The sequence below is a fragment of the Humulus lupulus genome, chromosome 5, assembly GCF_963169125.1.
Source record: "Humulus lupulus chromosome 5, drHumLupu1.1, whole genome shotgun sequence".
Taxonomy (NCBI): Eukaryota; Viridiplantae; Streptophyta; class Magnoliopsida; order Rosales; family Cannabaceae; genus Humulus; species Humulus lupulus.
In genome coordinates this window covers 33,430,272-33,449,746 of record NC_084797.1, presented here as the reverse complement: position 1 = coordinate 33,449,746, position 19,475 = coordinate 33,430,272, and the positions used below count along the sequence as shown (strand labels likewise).

At 39.0% G+C, this 19,475-nt stretch overlaps 2 long non-coding RNA genes across 2 annotated transcripts; both read left to right on the top strand.

The window, feature by feature from the left end:
• Nucleotides 1-471: 471 nt before the first annotated feature.
• On the top strand, nucleotides 472-3,800 carry LOC133834730 (uncharacterized). Its single transcript, XR_009893425.1, has 2 exons — nucleotides 472-2,456; nucleotides 3,178-3,800. It is a non-coding gene; the product is annotated as an uncharacterized LOC133834730 (long non-coding RNA).
• A 132-nt stretch (nucleotides 3,801-3,932) lies between these two features.
• On the top strand, nucleotides 3,933-18,203 carry LOC133834729 (uncharacterized). The gene is made up of 2 exons (XR_009893424.1): nucleotides 3,933-16,706; nucleotides 17,804-18,203. It is a non-coding gene; the product is annotated as an uncharacterized LOC133834729 (long non-coding RNA).
• Nucleotides 18,204-19,475: the final 1,272 nt, after the last annotated feature.

Sequence of the window (19,475 nt, the reverse complement as noted above, 5' to 3'; positions counted from 1 at the left end):
CAAATGTACACGAGTTAATTAACTTTAAAATGATTTTGATCCTTGCCAAGACGATCCACAACCTAAATTAAGAATAAATTGAACATTTATAGCTTTTCTTACATATACTTATTAAATAATGTCTAAAAAAACTAATTATTCTATTTATGGCAATAATTTTAAAAAACTAATTATTCTATTCATGAAAGTAATGTCTAAAAAAACTAATTATTCTATTTACTCTAACCAACAAAAAATATATAAGAGTAAACACAATCAATTTATAGAACATAATTTATTGATTAAATAAACTTCATTTTTAAAATTCTTTTATTTTTCACACTTAATTTAATTTTAGAAATAAAATGAGAAAACTATCAATAAAAATACACAATTACTAATGTATTTTTCACAAAAACATACAATGATAACACTCATTGAAGTAATTTTATACCTAAAACTAAGAAAAACAAAATAATATATAGCATTTTAAGTGTTCAAGAACCCTTATTTCTATGAAACTCTAAAAATATCAATTTATCATCCATAAAGTCAAAAATATTACACTCTAATAATAAAAATTAATAGCAAAATAACTATATACACTACTAATTAATAATTACCCAAGCAATAATAATAATTAAAAACATACCTTCAAATGCTTGGATTGGAATTGAAAATCAAACTCCAATGGCAAAAATCGCCCCTCAAGAGAGAACCCCTTTCTCAAATTATAAACCCTAAAAATCAATTTCACCCCATAAACATAACCCAAACAAGTAGCAGCCTTCTTCGATGCTGGGACATCATAAACCATGATAAACCCTGATGTTCTCCCTCGAAAATATTGGAGAAAAGAAAAACAATTCTTCCATGATCCAAATGGATGCATTTTCTGTACAGAGCACATCAATAAGCTATTTAAATTATAGTTCTTCCCAAGATGTTCTATCATTCATATAGTAATTGGCTCAAAATTACTAGGGAAAGATCTAATTATTGGTTTTGATGTGTAAACCGAGACAAAGGGTTTACAAATCCATCCTATCGGCCTTGGATATATAAACGACATTTTGCTCCATGAGAATTGTAACGTCCCAAATTACCTAATAAGGCTTAGGGCCTTGATTAAGGTGCTAGGATGACAATTTATGGAAATTATATGTTTATGTGATATATATGCATGAAACTATGTGATTATGTGAGTTATATGATAATATGACTAGATATGCATGTTTAGGTGTATTAAAATGCATGTGGGCCCGCTTCTTATTAGAAAGGAAATTTTTGTAATTTGATGGGTATATTTGGAATATATGTGCATATATGTGTGACACCACATTATTATGTGGATATATTTGGGTTACTTGGCATGAGACGTTCCTAGAGAGCAAGTTAGCGAGAAAGTCACAATGGGACCTAATACTGGAATCGGGGTGAGTCAAGGGGTATTTTGGGTATCTAGTACATTATCGGGTTTAACAGGAATAAATTTTCAAGGATACATTTGGATTTAGTGAGATTAGGAGGGAATATCGGGGATTTTGACAATTTTTCCCTCAGGGACATTTTTGGTATTCCCAAGCCTCGGGATTTGCTTAAGGTTACTTAGCGTCTAAGTAAACCTTACAAACACTCAAACAGAAGAAAAAATACGTTCTTCTTATTCTCTCTCTCTCTCTCTCTCTCTCTTTCTCTCTCTCTCACTCTCTCTCAGGTACACACTCTCTCCCTCAAATTCCTTGGGAATTATTGCGATTTAAGGAGAATCGAGACTAGCTTAGCCTCGAGATTTCTTGGGGAAAGACTTACCATCGATTGGGGGCAACAAGGGTAATGATTTCGAGCCCTAAATCTCTATGTGCTTCTAGTTTTTAGTTAAGCTTTTGGAGTTTTAGAAACTCAGTTCTGAGTTGGAAATTTGATGGAGTTTTGGCCAAGCTTTTGCTTGGGTTTTAATGGTTTTGGGCTGCTGAATTGATTGGGGACTTTACTTTTGAGTTTTAGCTATGTTCAGATAGGTTATTCGAGGGATTTGGCTTGAAGAAAATGGTGAAAAAATAGATTTTTCATGTTGAGTCGCGGCCCTGTTCTTGGGGCGCTACGACTTTCTTGAAAGAAGAAGGTGCCTTTGGGCCATTTGAGTCGCGGTACCTATTAGGGCGCTCCACGGGGCGTGTCAAAATAGAGGAGAGCTTGGGCTCTCTGACTTGGGACAGACTGCGACTCCTTTTTTTTTTTAGCTAAATTGCTTGAAGGGTTTTGAGTGTGGGAACTCAAACCTAAGGGCTCGGGGATGATCCTACTACCCGATTTAGTAGAATTAGACGTCTCGGAGGCTAAGACTCAGTCTTGAAGCCTTTATTCAGTTGTTTTGATGAGATTCTCTATTGGTTGTTACTAGGTTATTGCTACAGTCTCGGAACCAGAATCGTGCTCGAGGGTCGATCTTAATACACATTGCACTTCGACCTAAGGTAAGAAAACTGCACCCAATACATGATATATGTGATTAGGGCTTGGCCCAATTGTTGATTATAACTACGAATAGGGCTCGACCCCTGAGAATGAACGTGATTTAGGTTATGCTTGAATGATTTGTATCTAGATACTTGTTTAATGAATGCTTGCCTTGTTTTCATAGGTAGGGCTCGGCTCCATTAAGGAACATGGTTATTATTGTGTTTGTGTTTGATTGGTTAAGATACCATGATTTATATGTATGCATATTTGTATTGTCTGAAGTATTCTTATCTGTATCTGTATCTATTTGTCTGGTTATATGAATGTCTGATTAAAGCCTTGACTAATTAGTTAATGGCAGCAATAATACGTTGCATGCTGGTCGAGAGGCTTAGGCCCAATCAAGGATGTACTATTATGTTGGCCGACCCTATGGTCGCTGGAAAAAAAAGCGCTTTGGTAGCTCTATGGCTAGTTACTCAAAGCTAAGGGCAAGGACCCCAAGTAACTCTATGGTCACATAGCTAGGGCATAGGGCCTCGGGTTGACTCTATGGTAATCTTTTTAGGGTAGCAGGCCCCAAAATGATCCAATGATAAATTATTTGTAATTATACACATGCATGAGTAGGTTATTACTGTTGGGCATGATAGATATGTATTTGGAATCTGTATTTACTATTCATGTACATGTTTAAGTTTTCTCGCTAAGCCTTGACTCAAGGGTGCTATCTAGTGTAGGTAAGGGGAATGGAAAGCTAGACCAACCATGAGATGGAGAGCTTCGGTGGCATCGTGTACATATTTTGTTGCTTGTCTACCGCGGTCGAGGATATCTCAGAGGAACTAGGGTTGTATACCTTATTTTGTCACTTAGGTAGGCTGGTTGTAACTTTTGACTATATATACCTTTTCCAACATCTGTTTGTAACCATTTGGGATACCATGTTTGTATTAAACTTTTAAATGAAAAGTCAAAGTTCCCTTTGACCAAATTTTTTAACTATCTACATTAACCTTAGTTACACGTTTATAACCAAACGACTTGATTAGCAAGTCTGACACTATTTAAAGTACAAAGTGTAACGGTCCTGGATTAGGAGGATGATACAACTTGGTATCAGAGCTGCCAAGGTTTAAGGGTTCCTGAAGACTGGCCGGGCATGTACACTCGCCATTAAAGACAAGCTCGACTCAGGGTTTGCTAACTACTTATGTGATTAAGTGTTTAACTGTTTAAAATAAATGTGTACGCCTTGTCTGCATGCCTTTTTAGGGAGCATGAGATATTCTGATAAGGCCTGACTTTTGATTGTTGCATGAATGATAAAAAACATGCTTATTAGCATCGTTATTGCTTGTGACTGGAAAGGAACTGCTTATTAGCGTTGTTATATGGACATGTAGGTCAGGACACGTAGGTCAGGACACGCTTATTAGCGTTGTTATTTGCATATAGGCCAGGAAATGCTTATTAGCATTGTTAATACTGACAGGGATTAAAGAACATGCCTATTAGCATTGCTATACATGTATAAATGCTTTAACATGCTTATATGCATCGTTAATTGCTTATGAATGCCAAAAATGCTTATTAACATTGTTGTTTGATGATGAATATCAGGAAGTGCTTATTAGCACCATGATTGAATGTATTATGTGTTGGCATGCTTATTAGCATTGCATTTTTTTGTTTGTTCGGTCTTGGACCGTTAGGTAGAAAAAGGTATAGTTATTACATACCTAACGACCAATTTGATCGCTGCAGAGTGGGATAGTTATTAGTATGCTTCCTCGAAGGTCAGAGAGGTTGGCTGGCCAAGAGATACGGGCCAGGGAAGAGAATGACCAGGGCCAAGCCCCACCACCAGCTCCAGAAAACTGGTAATAGGTGCTTGTTGATATGCAAGCTAGGTTACAGAGGTTGGAAGAGGAGATTCGCATCTTGAGACAACAACAGGTTCTAGCAGGGAACCTACCGCCCACAGTACCAGCAGTGATACAGTCAGAGGTACCAATGACAATACAACCCCAGGCATGGGTAGATAAATGGGAACCTATGTATGAGAGGTTCAGAAAACAACACCGTCTAATTTTGAGGGTATCTCAAATCCACTGAAGGCAAAGCAATGGATGACTATGATAACCACCATCTTGGATTTCATGAGGGTAGTGGTAATGAGAGAGTGGTATGTGCCACTTACATGTTTCGGGAGGATGTCCGAATATGGTACGAAGTGGTATCCTAGACCAGGGCAATGAATATTATGGAATGGGAGGAATTTAGAACTATGTTCAATGAAAAATACTACAATGAAGTAGTTAAAGTTGCGAAGGCTGAAGAGTTCAGTAAGTTACTTCAGGGCAATATGTCAATGACTAATTATTCCCTAAAGTTCGACAAATTGGCAAAGTTTACCAGGGATTTAGTGCCAACTAATGGGACCAGAAGAGAGAGGTTTCTCCAAGGGCTACAACCTATGATAGACTGAGATGTTTGTATTACTACTGTGCTAGAAGTGACTACCTATGCACAAGATGTGGAGAAGGTGCTTACAACTAAGAGCGTAGAGAACAAGATCTGGCGCGAGAATGTGTCCAAAAAGGATTCTAGGAGGCCAGGACCTCCATTTGCAGGATTTGGTAGGGGCGAAGGCCCTAGTGACCAAAAGAGAAAGACTCCAAATACAGTTTTAGCTCGAGGTCTAGATAGGACGCCACAGGGCATACAGATAGGCCATTAGGGTGGCGGTGAGACTTGGAAAGCATTCACAAAGTGTACTAGGTGCAGGAGGCACCATATTGGGGAATCTCGGGCGAAGGCTTGCTTCATCTGCGGGAGTGTGGGACACCTGAAGAAAGACTGCCCGAAAGCCAAAAAGGAAGAGCCCAAGAAGGTGGACAACCTTACGCCAGCTCGGGTGTTCACCTTGACCCAAGCAGAGGTCGAGGCTAGTCCCTCAGTGGTTACAGGTCAACTTTCTAGTGTTGGGACCCTTTATACTGTTTTGATTGACTCGGGTGCTACACACTCTTTTGTTGCTTGTAGGATTATAGATGGATTGTGTAAACCGTGTGACTTTTATCCTGTAGGGTTTTGGTACTATGCTGTGTATTGGGGAGTTAGTGGTTTCCAGGAGATGGGTTAGATCAAAATGGATGCCTGGGAGTTGTTAGTTGACTTGGTAAAGTTGGTTATGACTGATTTTGATATAATTCTAGATATGGACTGGTTAGAGAAGTATAGGGCAACGATAGATTGCAAGAATAGATGGTAACCTTTGAGTCTGAGGGTGAAGACCCCTTTTTATTCGTTGGCACTGTGCATGGGCCTCGTGTACCTATGATATCTGTACTTAGAGCTAGAGACCTATTGTAGGGGGGATGCATAGGATTCTTAGCTAGTGTGGTGGATACCACTCAGGTCATACTAGTGGGATCAGGACAGACCAGATTAGTCTGTGAGTTTCTAGATATGTTTCCAGAGGATCTGCTAGGGTTACCTCCACACAGGGAGATAGAGTTTATGATTGAACTGGCACCAAGGACAGAGCCAATGTCTAGGGCACCTTATAGGATGGCTTTTGCAGAGCTGAAGGAACTAAATGTTCAATTAAAGAAGTTGCTAGATTTGGGTTTTATCAGGCCCATTTTCTCGCCATGGGGGGCCCTAGTCCTCTTCGTGAAAAAGAAAGATGGTTCTTTGAGGATGTGTATCAATTATAGAGAACTGAACAAGTTGACTATCAAGAACATGTATCTTCTACCAATGATTGATGATCTGTTTGATCAGTTACAGGGTAGGACGGTATGCTCCATGATAGATCTTCAAATTGGTTATCACCAACTGAAGATTAGGGAAGAGGATATATCGAAGACAACTTTTTGTACTAGGTATGGGCATTATGAGCTTTTGGTGATGTCATTTGGAGTGACTAATGCCCAGCAACATTTATGGATTTGATGAATAGGGTGTTCAATGATTACCTGGATTGATTTTCTTATCGTATTTATCGACAATATATTAGTATACTCTCAGTCAGAGACAGAGTACGAGCAACATCTCAGATTAGTACTACAGAGGCTGAGAGAACACAGGTTGTATGTGAAATTCAAGAAGTGCGAGTCCTGGTTGCCATAAATGACTTTCTTGGGTCACATAGTCAGCAAATATGAAATTATGGTGGATCTAGCAAAGATTGAGGCGGTCAGAGATTGGCTAAGGCCGAAGAATGCTTCAGAGTTCAGAAGTTTCTTGGGATTGGCAAGTTATTACAAACGCTTTGTGAAAGGGTTTTCCAAGATTTCATAACCACTGACAGAGTTGGCACGCAAGAATCAGAGGTTCATATGGTCAGACAGGTGTGAGGAAAGTTTCCAGAGAATGAAGAAGAATTTGATCACCACTCCAGTTCTAAGTCTTCCCACATATCAGGACAAGTTTGTGGTTTATTGTGACGCCTCGAGGTAGGGCCTAGGTTGTGTCCTTCTGCAGACAGGGAAGGTGATTGCCTATGCATCACGTCAGCTAAAGAAGTATGAGTAGGGGTACCCCACACATGATGTGGAACTTGAAGCAGTGGTTTTTGCACTGAAAGTGAGGCGACGCTACTTATATGGTGAGAAGTGTGAGATATAAACTGACCACAAGAGCTTAAAGTACTTCTTTACACAAAAATATCTGAATATGAGGCAGAGGCATTGGCTGGAGTTGGTGAAGGATTATGATTGTGAAATCCTCTATCACCCAGGGAAAGCCAATGTGGTAGCAGGTGCCTTAAGTCGGAAGGGTCCGGGATAGTTGTATAGTGCTAGGTAGATTTCTAGGGAGTTGGCTAAGGATATGACTAAAGCAGGTATTGAACTAGTGGTTGGCCAGTTAGCCAACATCACCCTCTAATCTACTCTTTTGGAGAGGATCAGGGAGAACCAGTTGAGTGATCCACAATTGGGAAAGATTAGAGGGGACATCCTAGCTGGAGTAGCTAAGGACTATATAGTGTCACACATAGGTTTATTGAAATACAAGAATCAAATCTGCGTTCCGATGGACACTGAGATCAGACGAGCGATTCTAGATGAATCTCATACTATCCCTTATTCTCTACATCCAGGCACCACAAAGATGTACCAGGATCTGAAAGCCATGGCCTGAGATGAAGAGGGATGTGACTGAGTACGTGGCGAAGTGCCTGACATGTCAGCAGGTTAAGGCAGAGCATCAAAGACCAGTAGGGTTGTTACAGTCTCTCGATATCCCATAGTGGATATGGGAGGACATCACGGTGGATTTCGTGGTAGGATTGCCCAGGATAGTGGGCCAGCACGATTCAATTTGGGTCATCGTGGATTGGTATACGAAATCAGCTCACTTTCTACTAGTGAGGACAAATTTCTTGGTTAACCATTATGCAGATCTCTATGTGAGAGAGATAATACGCCTTCATGGGACTCCGAGGTCTATCGTGTTTAATAGGGACCCTGTCTTTACTTCCAAGTTTTGGGGAGGTTTACAGAAGGCAATGGGTACACAACTGATGTTCAATACAACTTATCATCGTCAGACCGATGGTCATTCTTAGAGGACTATCTAGATACTGGAGGACATGCTAAGAGCATGTGTATAGGACTTTGAAGGTAACTAGAGTAAATATTTGCCTATGATAGTGTTTTCCTATAATAACAGCTATCAGTCGACTATTGGAGTGGAACCTTATGAGATGATGTATGGTTGGAAGTGCAGATCGCTCGTTCACTGGGATGAGATGGGTGAGAGGAAATATTTGGGTCCAGAAGCAGTTCAGAGGACCACTCAAGCTATTGAAAAGATTAGAGCTTGGATGCTCGCGTCTAGAGTAGACAGAAGAGTTATTCAGACCCAAAGTGGAGGAACGTGGAGTTCCAAGTGGGAGACTATGTCTTCCTTAGGGTTTCACCACTGAGATGGGTGAAGAGATTCGGGAAGAAGGGAAATCTGAGCCCTAGGTTTGTTGGACCATTTGAGATCTTGGAGAGGATCGGTCAGGTGGCCTATAGGTTGGCTTTACCCCTTGCACTATCTAGTGTGCACAACGTATTTCATATTTCCATGATGAGGAAGTGTGTCTCATATGAGAATCATGTATTGAGTTACGAGGATTTGGAACTGGAGACAGATTTGTCCTATGAGGAGCAACCAGTTCAGATTTTAGACAGGAAGGATAATGTCCTGAGGAACAAGACTATACCTTTAGTTAAGGTATTATGGAGGAAAAACAAGGTCAAGGAAGCAACCTGGGAGCTGGAGGCAGATATGCAAAATTAGTATCTTGAACTGTTCAAGTAAAATTTCAAGGACGAAATTTTTGTAAGGACAAGATAGTTCTAACATCCCAAATTACCTAATAAGGCTTAGGGCCTTGATTAGGGGGCCAGGATGGAAATTTATGGAAATTATATGTTTATGTGATATGTATGCGTGTAAGTATGTGATTATGTGAGTTATATGATAATATGATTAGATATGCATGTTTAGGTGTATTAAATATGAATGTGGGCCCGTTTCTTATTAGAAAGGAAAATTTCGTAATTTGGCCAATTATTGGTATATTTGGAATATATGTGATATATGTATGAGACCACATTATTATGTGGATATATTTGGGTTACTCAGCACGAGACGGTCCTAGAGAGCTAGTTAGCGAGAAAGTCACAACGGGACCTAATACCTGACTCAGGGTGAGTCAAGGGGTATTTTGGGTATCTAGTACATTACCAGGTTATCGGGTAACGGGAATAAATATTTGAGGATATATTTGGAGTTAGTGAGATTAGGAGGGAATATAAGGGATTTTGACCATTTTGACTCTAGGACGTTTTTGGTACCCCGAGCCTTGGGATTCACTTAAGGTTACTTATCATCTAAGTAAACCTCACAAACACTCAAACAGAAGAAAAAACACGTTCTCCTTATCTCTCTTTCTCGGCTACACACTCTCTCCCTCAAATTCCTGGGAATTCTTGCGGTTTAAGGAGAATCGAGACTAGTTTAGGCTCAAGATTTCTTGGGGAAAGGCTTACCTCAATTGGGGCAACAAATGTAATGATTTCTAGCTCTAAATATCATTATGTTTGTGGTTTTTATTTAAGTTTTTGGAGTTTTAGAAACTCAGTTCTGAGTTGGGAATTTGATAGGGTTTTGGCCAAGATTTTGCTTGGGTTTTGATGGTTTTGGGCTACTCAATTGATTGAGGACTTTACTTTTGAGTTTTAGCTATGTTGGGATAGGTTTTTGGTGGGATTTGACTTGAGGAAAACAGAGAAAAAATAGAGTTTTCATGTCGAGTCACGGCTCTCGTGAACGCTGGGAGAAGTAGGTGCATTTTTGGTCATTTGATTCGAGGTGCCTGTTAGGGCACGCCGCGACATGTGTCAAAACAGAGGAGAGCTTAGGATCTCTAACTTGGGGCAGGCTGAGACTCCTTTGTTTTAAGCCGCAGTGCTTGAAGGGTTTTGAGCCATGGGAGGGTTTTTAAGTGCAGGAACTCAAACCTAAGGGCCCGGGGACGATCCTGTTACCCGATTTAGTAGAATTAGATATCTCGGAGGCTAGGACTTATTCTGGAAGCCTTTATTCGATCATTTTGGAGAGATTCTCTATTGGTTGGGACTAGGTTATTACTAGGGGCTCGGAACTAGGATCACGGGGGTCGTTCTTAAGACACGTTACACTCGGACCTAAGGTAAGAAAATTGCACCCAATACGTGATATATGTTATAAGGGCTTGGCCCAATTGTTGATTATAACTATGAATAGTGCTCGACCCCTGAGAATGAAAGTGATTTAGGTTATGCTTGAACTCTCTGTATCTGGATAATTGTTTAATGAATGCTTTTCTTGTTTACATAGGTAGGGCTTGGCCCCGTTAAGGAACACGATTATTATTGTGTTTGTGTTTGATTGGTTAAGATACCATGATTTATATGTATGCATACTTGTATTGTCTGAAGTATGCTTATTTGCATCTGTATCTATTTGTCTGGTTATCTGAATGTCTGATTAAAGCCTTGACTTATTAATCAAGGGCGGCAATAGCGCGATGCGCGCTGGTCAAGGGCTTAGGCCCAATAAGGGACGTACTATTACGTTGGTCGACCCTATGGTCATTGGAAAACAAAGCACTTGGCTAGCTATATGGAAAGTTACTCAGAGATAAGGGCATGGGCCCCATGTGACTCTATGGTCACATAGCTAAGGCATAGGGCCCCGGGTTGACTCTATGGTCATCTATCAGGGCAGCGGGCCCCAAAATGATCCAATGATCATTTATTTGTAATTATACACATGCATGAGTAGGATATTACTTCTAGGCATGCTAGATATGTATTTGGAATCTGTATTTACTGTTCGTGCACATGTTTAAGTTTTCTTGCTGAGCCTTGGCTCACGGGTGCTATGTGGTGCGGGTAAGGGGAAATGAAAACTAGACAAGCCATGAGTTGGAGAGCTTCGGTGGCAGCGTGTACATATGTGGCTGCTCGTCCATCATGACCAAGGATATCTCAAAGAAACTAGAGTTGTAACACTTATTTTCCCGCTTAGGCAAGCTGGTTGTAACTTTTGATTGTATATACCTTTTCAAACATTTGTTTGTAACATTTTTGGATCCCATGTTTGTATTAAACTTTTAAATGAAAAGTCAACGTTTCCTTTGACCAAAATTTTTAACCCTTGACATTAACCTTAGTTACCCATTTATAACCAAACAACTTGATTAGCAAGTCTGACACTATTTAAAGTAAATAGTGTAATGGTCCTGGATTTGAAGGACGTTATAGGAATCCATACCAAACTATTTCTTAATGCCTTCTGAACCATTCTCCCAGGTCAAACAAAGGATCATCGAAAATTCCTGTGCCACAAGTCATGCCGAGTTCCTCCAAAAACCGTCCTCTATGGAAAAATCAATAGCTCTTCATAAGTTTACCGTTCAAGCTCAATTAAGACATTAACCTTACCTTGGCAAGTCGCCCAGGCATGAACCCAGAACATCAGCAAATGGCATCCAAAGAATGCAAAGAACTACAACAACAAGGTTTGATTGAACCAACCACCTCATCATGGGCATGCCATCCATTCTACGTCAATAAGAGATCAGAACAAGCTCGGGGAAAACAAAGATTGGTCATCAATTACAAGCCCTTAAACGAATTTTTGGCAGATAATAAATTCCTCTGCCAAACAAGAATTCCTTATTTTCAAGCATGTCAAAGGCTCAAATATTTTCAAAATTCGATCTAAAGGCAGGATTTTTGCAATTGGGTATCAAACAAGAAGATAGACCCAAAATGGCCTTCTTCATTCCAAATCACCACTATACGTAGATTTTCCTTCCTTTTGGTCTCAAAATAGCCCCATCACTGTTCCAAAAGGTCATGACTAGAATCTACGACCCCATTCTAGATATAGCCCTGATCTACATCGATGATATATTGCTCTTCTCACAAGATGAACAAGCCCATCACAAGCAACTAGCCCAGTTCATCTCTCTCACAGAAGCCCACAGAGTCATGTTATCCGAAAAAAAGATGCTCATTGGACAAGCCCAAATTGAGTTTCTGGGAATGAAGTTTTTTAAAGGCCAATATGAGGCCCAACCTCACATAGCCCAAGAATTACTAAAGTTCCCTAAAAAATACTTCACAAAGGTCCATATCCAAGAGTTCTTAGGAAGTGTAAATTATTTACGGGATTTTGTCCCTCGGCTTTTGGAAATGACAAGACCACTCAGTGACATGCTTAAAAATCAAACTCCACCATGGTGACAAGAGCAAACTATAGCAGATAGAAAACTAAAGGGGATGATGATGACACTACCACCTTTACAGATTCTTTTTGATGGAAAAAGAATATTGCAGACAGACATTAGTGATTGGTATTGGGGAGCTGTCCTACTTGAACAGGAAAAGGCAGGGAAAAGGAAAATATGTGGATACACGAGTGGCCACTTCAAAAACTCTCAGCTCCACTGTCATTCTACCTTAAAAGAAATAATGGCAATAAACATGGGCATTACAAAATTCGAATTCCATCTGATTGGTCATGATTTCTTGGTAGAAACGAACTTTGTCGCATCAAAAAGAATGATCGGTCTAAAAAAAAAAATCAAGACGACAAATGTCCAACTTTTGAGATTGGCAGTCTGGTTCAACAACTACTCTTTTGACATTAAACACATCTAAGGTAAAGACAATACTGTGGCTGATTTCTTATCCAGATCACCCCTGCTATAAATCTAGCCTTAGGATGCTCACCAAAAACTATCCCTGTCGTCTCCCAAAAATCATCACTTACCATCCCATTCATACTCATGATGGATTCTTCCTCTTTTACAAAACACAATCAATATTTTCCACGGGATGCAAAAAATATCCCTTCAAAGAAGTTCCACAAATCAGAAAAAGAAAGAGAAACTCACAGAGCAATCTTTCTTCAGAATTTTAAGATTTCCAAACTCAGACCTTCTATACAAAATGACTTTGGAATCCATCCAAAGTATCCATTTGCCCAAATCCTACCTCTTCGAGATGCTATATTTACACCAAAACCAGTACCTTGATGAGTTTTCAGTACTTAATAAAACCTTCCCATGAAGGTTATTGGAAGACAAATCCAACGATTTTAGAGAAGGACTATTATTCAACAATGATAGAATCCCACCTTCAATGTTGTTAAAATTATTTCTTGAAAGTCCAAGATGAACAAGGCATTTTGAATAAGTCATTTCGAATGTTGGGAGAATGGAATTGAAGTAGTTACCTGAAAGGTAAAGTTCTCTAAGTGGAGTCATGTTATGAAGAACATTTGTAGTTGATCCATCAAGCAAATTTGTAGCGTCCCAAAATTCTTAATAGAATTAAGTGCTTTGATTAGTGTGCCACAAGGGCACGAGGGATAATTATGAGTGAATTATTTGATCATTATATTATTATATGATTTAGAATGTATGATTATGTGTTTAAAGACATGCTTTTGTTAAGGGCAGTTTCGTAATTATTGACCTGTTGATGGCGTATTTGTAATTATCATGTGCTATGCGCTTGAGACTACATTACTATGTGGATATATATGCGATTTCCAGCATGAGTGGATTCGTTCGAGCGGTTGAAGCGGAAAAGTCACAATGGAAGAAAAAATGCTCGCATTGGGTCGAGCCAAGTGGTATTTTGAGAAATTAAATATTTTGGGATAATAGATAAGTGAAATAAATTGGTGGAATGTATGTGTTTCATGGGTTAACTTATTAATTGGGAATTAATGGTGTAATTTAAGGTTTAGTGGGAATTTAAAGATAAATGACCATTCTGCCCCTTCTGGTGCTTTTAGAAGTGAGTTATGGGGAGGGGTATAATGGTCATTTGACTATAAAAATAGAGGAAAAATGAAAACTAAGGCTGAAGTTTCCTCATTCACATTCAAACACTTCCTCTCTCTCTTCTTCTTCTTCTTCTTCTTCTTTTTCTTCTTCAAGTTACCAAAAGAACACACACTCTCACACTTGACAAGCTAGAACCAATGTCCTTTGAATTTTTGAGGAATTGTAGAAGAGATTGAAGCCTTCAAAGTAGCAACCGCTCAGTCATCTTCAATCAAGCTAGGATTTCAAACCACAGCGAGAGGTATAAGGTTATCTCTTTGTTCTTAACTTTTTTTTTATTGTTCTTGAGTTAGTTGCTAGTTCTTAGAGGATTTTTACAAACATCTAAGTTTCTTTTTTAAAATTCGTGACCCTAGGATGTGTTAATGTATATATGGATGCTAGAAACATGATTTCGGTTTGATTTATAACTTAAATTCATATTGAAAACTAGGGATTTGACTAAGTTTTGGAGTTTGAGGAGAATTTGGGAGCTTGGACCTAAATTCTTGAATATTGAGTTAGAAGCTGAATTTGGGCATTTGATTGTTGCTATTGGGTGCCCCATAAGGTGTACATCTGTTTGGTACACGATTTCTGGGCTGATTGCAGGTTTGGGGTGATTTGTGGTCGATTTTGGCTTGAGAAATAGTAGGGAAAATGGAGATTTCTAGGTTTATCGCGGTGGCACCGCAACCCTTTGGGTTGGCGCCATAGCACAAATGCATTTTACTTAGAGATTGTAATGCACTTTGACTCCTAAGGCATCGTGGCCCTTTGGGATGGCATCGCGGCTCAATATAGGTGTTCTATAGGCGCCTCAGCATCAACCCTGTTTTATGTCACGATTTTTCAGGATTCGTAATTAGACCATAACTTTTGACCCCGATGTCGGATTTGGACATTCTTTATATGGTCGGAAAGCTTGTAAAACATTATACAGCCCTAGAACCTAATAAAAGTTTATATGTGATTATTTTGGAGTCGGAATTGTGAGTAAGCTTGGTGTTAATCAATTTCGATTGGTTTTGTTTAGGGTTGGCTAAGGACACTAGAACGGGATCACACTTGGGTCATTTTTTCACCATTGCTGGAAACTAGGTAAGAAAAGTTGGCATTTCATGTAGAGCGGGCATTGGCCGTATTGTATCTAGAAATGATTATGATCGTATAAATTGAAATGAGCTAGGGTTGTGTATCCTTATTGCATACTTTGTTTGTTGTGCTTATTAGTAACTGATTTAATTATGAGTATGTGATTATTACCGTAACCTTAGTGCCGGGAGACGCACTTTGTTAAGTGAGTATGGAGTTATTACCGTAAGCTTAGTGATGCACATTATTTGGTTTATTTGGTGTTGAATGTCTATGTAGTCTTTGAATATATGTGGCTATGAATTATGAGTTATGCGAATTGTTATTTACATGGCTAACTTATATGTGATATGATTTATTAAATATATGAATTGTTATATATACACGCTGCAATTATTATGCATGCTTATTTGAACTTTTCTTGTCGGGCCTTCACGTGTGCGCTATGGTGCAGATAAGGGAAATGAGAAAGTCAACCAGCCATGAGTTAGAGGGCATTGGAGCGGTGCATACATGTTCGACCTGCTCGGTTGCCACAGTCAAGATACCGTTATATGAGAGATTTCAGAAGCAACACCCTCCAACCTTTGAGGGAGGCCCAGATCCATTTAGGGTTGAGCAGTGGATAAGTATGATCACCTCTATCCTTGATTTTTAGAGGGTGGTGGGTAATGATAAGGTGACCTGTGCCACGTATATGCTGCAGGATGATGCTCAAATTTAGTGGGAGGTAACCTCCTGAACTCTTAATGTAACTGTGATGAATTGGGAAGAGTTTAAGGAGTTGTTTAATGAGAAGCATTATAATGATGCAGTTCGAACAACGAAGATGGACACATTTGTAAATTTGATTCAGGGAAACATATTAGTGATAGAGTACGCTTTGAAGTTCGATAGGTTGGCCAAGTTCACCTCTGACTTGGTGCCAACTGATGTGAATAAAAATGAAAGGTTTGCCCGGGGGCTAAACTCTATGATAGCTTAGGATGTCAAGATTACCTCTGTCCCTGGAGTGACCACTTATGCTCAGGTAGAAGAGAAGACCCTTACTGCTGAGGGCATGGGAACAAGATATGGAAGGAGGGCGCTTCTAGGCATGATGCACGGAGGGTGGTATCTCCATTTACTGGGTCTAGTAGAGGCGGAGGCCCTACTGATCAGAAGAGGTAGGTCGAAGACACATTCAACACCCCTAGACCAGAGAAGAGGATTTGAGGTGCTCAAAGTAAAAGAGGCATTTTTCTTAAATTTGATTTGTTGAAGGCGTATTTGTAATTATTATGTGCTACGTGCTTGAGACCACATTATTAGGTGGATATATATGCGATTTCCAACATGAGTTGATCGTTCGAGCGGTTGAAGCGGAAAAGTTACAATGGGTGGGTACAAGATATGGAAGGAGGGTGCTTCTAGGAGCGATGCTCGGAGGGTGGTATCTCTATATACTGGCTTTGATAGGGGCGAAGGCCCCACTGATCAGAAGAGGAAGGTCAAAGACACATTCATCACCCTTGGACCAGAGAAAAGGTTTTGAGGTGCTTAAGGTAAAATAGGCATTTTTCGTAATTTTGATTTGTTGAGGGCGTATTTGTAATTATTATGTGCTATGTGCTTGAGACCACATTATTATGTGGATATATATATATATGCGATTTCCAGCATGAGTGGATCCGTTCGAGCGGTTGAAGCAGAAAAGTCACAATGAGAAAAAAAAATGCCCGGCTCAGGTCGAGCCAAGAAGTATATTGAAATTTTCAATATTTTGGGATAATTGGTAAGTGAAATGTATCAGTGGAATATTTGTGTTTGATGAGTTAAATGATTAATTGGGAATTCGTGGGGTAATTTAAGGTTTAGTAGGAATTTTAAGATAAATGACCATTTTGCCCCTTGTGGTGCTTTGAGAAGTGAGTTATGGGGAGGGTTATAATGGTCATTTGACCATGAAAATAGAAGTAAAAGGAAACATGAGGCTGAAGAATCCTCATTCACGTTCAAATACACTCTCACACTTGACAAGTTAGAACCATAGTCCTTTGAAATTTTGAGAAATTGTAGTAGAGATTGAATCTTTCAAAGGGGTAGCAGCTGCTAAGTCATCTTCAATCAAGCTAGAATTTCGAATCACAGCAAGATGTATAAGTTTATCTCTTTGCTCTTCACTTTGTTTTCATTGTTCTTGAGTTAGTTGCTAGTTCTTAAAGGATTTTTGGGAAAATAGAGTTTCTTTTTTAAAATTTGTGACACTATGCTCTGTTAAAGTATATATGGATGCTAGAAACATGATTTGGGTTTGATTTAGAGATTAAATTGAGATTGAAAACTAGGGATTTGACCGAGTTTTGGAGTTTGAAGAGAATTTGGGAATTCGGACCTAAATTCTTGAATTTTGAGTCAGAAGTTGAATTTGGGTGTTATTGGGTGCCCCATAAATTGTACATCTATTTTGGTACATGATTGTAGGTTTGGAGCCATTTGGGGTCGATTTTTGTCTTGAGAAATCCAAGGGAAAAACTCAGATTTATGTGTTTACGCGGTGGTGCTACAAACCCTTTGGGTGGGCGCTGCGGCGCAAATGAGTTTTCCTTAGAGCATTGTAATGTTCTCTTACTCCTGTGGCGCCACGACTCAAAATAGGTTTTCTTTAGGCGTCTTGGTGCCAACCGTGTTTTCGGTCACAAGTTTTTGGGTTTCGTAATTAAATCATAACTTTTGACCCTCGATGTCGGATTTTGACGTTCTTTATATGGTTGGAAATTTTGTGAAATGCTCTACAGTCCTAGAACCTAAGCCAAGTTTAGATGTGATTATTTTAGAGTCGTAATTGTGAGCTAAGCTTGGTGTTAATCGATTTCGATCAATTTTGTGTAGGGTTGGCTAAGGACGCTTGAACAGGATCACACTTGACCCATTTTATCACCATTGTTGGAATCTAGGTAAGAAAAGTTGGCATTGCATGTAGAGCAGGCATTGGCCCTATTGTATTTAGAAACGGTTATGACCGTATAAGTTGCAATGAGATAGGGTTGTGTATCCTTATTGCATACTTTGTTTGTTATGCTTATTAGTAATTGATTTGATTGTGAGTTTGTGGTTATTACTGTAAAATTAGTGTTGGAAGATGCACTTTGATCAGTGAGTATGTGGTTATTACTGTAAAGCTTGGTGCCGGGAGACGCACTTTATTAGGCATCAACTATACATATGGTGCTTGGTAATGCAAATTACTTGGTATAGTTGGTGTTGAATGTCTATAAAGTATTTGAATATATGTGGCTATGACTTGTGAGTTATGTTGTGATTATTATGCATGCCTTGTGGAACTCTTCTTATTGGGCCTTGGCTCCCGAGTGCTCTATGGTGCAGGTAAGGGCAAGGGGAAGGTCTACCAACCATGAGATGGAGGGCTTGGAGCGGTGCATACTTGTTCGGCCTGCTCGGCCGCTATGGTCAAGTATCTTTGAGGGCTTAGGATATAAGCCCAATTTTTCGCTTAGCCCAACTATTTTGTCTCTTTGGATATTGTACCTTGTAAAACCTTTTGTGGGATCCTATGTAAATATCTAAAGTATTAATGAAAAGTTCAATTCCTTTTGACCAAAAATTTTAGTACCTAAACCCATATTAAATTTTCATTACACTTTTAAGTGAAAACTAATCGCTTAACGAGTTAAACACTAATTTAAACACATAGTGTAACAGTCCTGGATTAGTAGGGCGTTACACAATTATACCTACGATCTAAGAACTTAATGTTTGCAATAACTGTAGAATTAACAAATTCACTAGGAAAGTGGCGACTTTGGATTATAGACCAGGTTAATCCTAACTATATTAGACGAGGAGGAAGTGTGTAGAGTACCTAGACTAAATCACGTGAGAAGCTAATGAAACACATGTCAACATATTCCAAGGATGAAAGACTTGTAAGCCAGTGGAATTTATCAACTATTACTGAGGGAAATGGAAAGACGTTTTCACTGAGATCGAGAGTTCTCGAACTACTAGGTTTCCAAGTAGATGGGGAATCCTTCCAAAATATCCTGCGCCAAAGAGGTTAAGATACCTTAGATGCTTAGGCCTTGTATGGATCTTGGATTTTAGAAAGGAAAAATGGAAGAAAATGTTTTTCACAAATTTGATAAAAGACTTATTTTTAATATATTTTTTTTGTAGATCTTTATAATTGTTGTAAATTTTAAAAAATTATATTGCATTGAAGTTTTTATTTTTTATAAATTTATTTTTTAATTTATTGATTCAATCCAAATATGAGAATTTTTTGAATTTCATTCAAGATCCAAACAAGACCTTAAGAAAGTAAGGAACTTGGGAATAAGACTGAAAAAGTCGTTGCCAGATAGGTCCAAGTATTGCAAATTTTTCAGCTCCTGCAAACAAGGATTAACCTGAGAGGCAGATAATTTCTTTTTGTAGAAACATTCTGTAACCCATAGCCGAGCAAATCAATGTGAAGTGAAAAACTGATTGTTTTCAGATCAAGCTTGACTTAGTGCCCAATGCATTATGTTTATTACATCTT